The sequence below is a fragment of the Saccopteryx bilineata genome, chromosome 8, assembly GCF_036850765.1.
Source record: "Saccopteryx bilineata isolate mSacBil1 chromosome 8, mSacBil1_pri_phased_curated, whole genome shotgun sequence".
In the NCBI taxonomy this organism is placed as follows: Eukaryota; Metazoa; Chordata; class Mammalia; order Chiroptera; family Emballonuridae; genus Saccopteryx; species Saccopteryx bilineata.
The window spans coordinates 63,515,337-63,517,771 of NC_089497.1; the positions used below are offsets into that span (position 1 = coordinate 63,515,337).

At 35.6% G+C, this 2,435-nt stretch overlaps 1 non-coding gene across 1 annotated transcript; it reads left to right on the forward strand.

Annotated features, from left to right (window-relative positions):
• The first annotated feature begins 394 nt into the window (after positions 1–394).
• On the forward strand, positions 395–503 carry LOC136312358 (U6 spliceosomal RNA). The gene has a single exon (XR_010726955.1). It is a non-coding gene; the product is annotated as a U6 spliceosomal RNA (small nuclear RNA).
• The last annotated feature ends 1,932 nt before the right edge of the window (positions 504–2,435 follow it).

Here is a 2,435-nt window from a genome sequence, read left to right on the forward strand (position 1 = left end):
AAACTTATTTTCCCAATAATAATTTTAAAAGTATGCTTGTGGCCTGCCTTGTTAGGAAACTATATTTAAAATATTGGGAGGCCCCCCTGGTGGGCGTGTGGGTGGATCCCCATCGGGAGCATGCGGGAGTCTGTCTGACTGCCTCCCCATTTCCAACTTCAGAAAAATACAATAAATAAATAAATAAATAAATAAATAAATAAATAAATAAATAAAATATTGGGAGGAATTTATATATAGGAGAAAAAGAAAAAAATTTATCTATCTAACTGTCCACACTTTGGAATCTGACAGTCCTATATAGTATTTACTTCTTGTTCTTCTCTTTATTGGCTAGATGACCTTGGGCAATGTATGACCTTACTCAGGGAACTTAGTTCTGAAACACAAAAATACTGCATCTTGCATTGGCAGCTCACATTGGAATTGGAGTGATAAAAAGAGGATTAGCATGGCCCCTACACAAGAATGACATGCAAATTCATGAAGCATTCCATATGTTTTCTAAAAATGCTACAACAAGGAACAATGTCATGGATGCTTGCGATTAGAAAGAACATCAAGATAACTATTCTAATCCTTTGATGTTTAAATTTTTTATAATAGCTACACTTTAAGCAATGCTGTTTACGTTCATTGATAGACACTGCCAAGCATCTATCAAATTGAAAGAGATGTAAAGAAGAGAGAATATGTGTTAAAGAGTCAAATAGGTATTCAATATATTATTCAACTTTATAAAAATATTATGAAATATATTTTCATTATTATACTTGAGGCTCAAGAAAGCTAGATGACTTGACAGAAGTCACAAAATTGAAAGATTGAATATACAAATGGGCTATGGAAAGTTTGTCTGAGTAAAAATAGGAATCTGATCCACAACCTGCAGCAACTTGCCCAGGAAATCAACTTCCTATCTACAATAAATAGCCAAGAAAGCCTCTGAAATTTGTAGGAAGCCAGATTTATATCTCCAGTATTCTAACAATCCAGGAAGCTGAACAGTAACTCCTGTAACAGTCAGCCCCAAATGACCAGGACTTGATTATTAACTGATGATAGCTTTTCTAATTTTTTTTTTAATTCCAGTTCAGGACCAGGGAAAGTCAAATATGACCCAACCAATCACATAGGCTTCCTGGCTTCCAGTTAGCCCGTCTGTAGCTTCCTCATGCCAGAGGCCTCCGATAACCATACACCTGACATCTTCCCTTCCTTTTCACTATAAAGCTTTCTCATTCTCTGCCTGTCTTTGAATCTCTAAGAAATGCAAATGATGGTGGATGACTCCTTTGCAATAACAAACTACCAGTAAGTAGGTTTTTCTGCTTTCACTCAGTTCATCGTGTTTTCTTTCCACAAAATCTAATAAAAATGGGATTTTAGAAATTATTGCATGTAGCAATTGGCTGCATGTATAAGAATATTTATTGTAACACAGTTTATGATGACAAATGTCCATCAATAAAAGAATAGTGGAAATATTCCACAATGGAAAACCTTGCAACAATAAAAAAATGAACAAATTATAGCTATAGATAGCAATGTAGATGACTCTTCCTCTCAAGAATAATTATTAGAAAGGGTAAAACACACGGGGTATAGCACTCCAGCATCTGGTACTCATTAATCCATCTGAGATTACATAGGTCTCCCTTGATTATCAGTCCAGATGCCTCTGCTGTAATATATTCCTTTCCTAGGACAAAGGTAGCAATTGTTTACTGAACTTGAAGTTTGGCTGTAAAAGCTGTGAGACACTTCCAGTTTCTGTGGGATTTGTTCTCATTTTATGCTGAGAAAACAAATCCTTTCCTGGGAGCATGAGCTCCCTTTAAAATCCACTCTTAAATTCCTGCCTCAAGCCAAGGCTGTGCATCTCCTATAGGTACAATTCGACCTTTCTGCTTCACAGCTGCTGGGGAGAATAAATGACACTTAGAATACTTGTTCAGGGTTTAGTGGATTCCTAATGGACTTCTTGCCTATGAATTCAGCAGGGAAGAGTGAGAAATCATTCCTTAGTTGGTGATCACATTTCTCCTCCTCTCCAGTAAGAGTCAGAAAGGTATCTCTGAAATTATATCATAGAAGTCCAGACCTCTATGCTTTAATAAACACTTATGGGGAAATGAACAGATGACTTCTGGTGGGGTGCTGGTGCAAGTTTCACAGAGAGGTCACAAAACACATTGAAGTCATAGCCAGTTTTTTTGTTTATTTAAACTTTTTAACATGTCATATGGCCTCTTTTAGTCTTTCACTTTTTTTTAAATTTTTATGTTGAAATAATTTTAAACTTACAGGAAAGTTGCAAAAATATTACAGAGATTTCCTACAGAGCTTCATTCAGGGTTTCTATTAGCATCTTGGAAATATATGTCTATATACTGACCAAGCGTATATGCATGTCTATATTTATATTTCTGTAT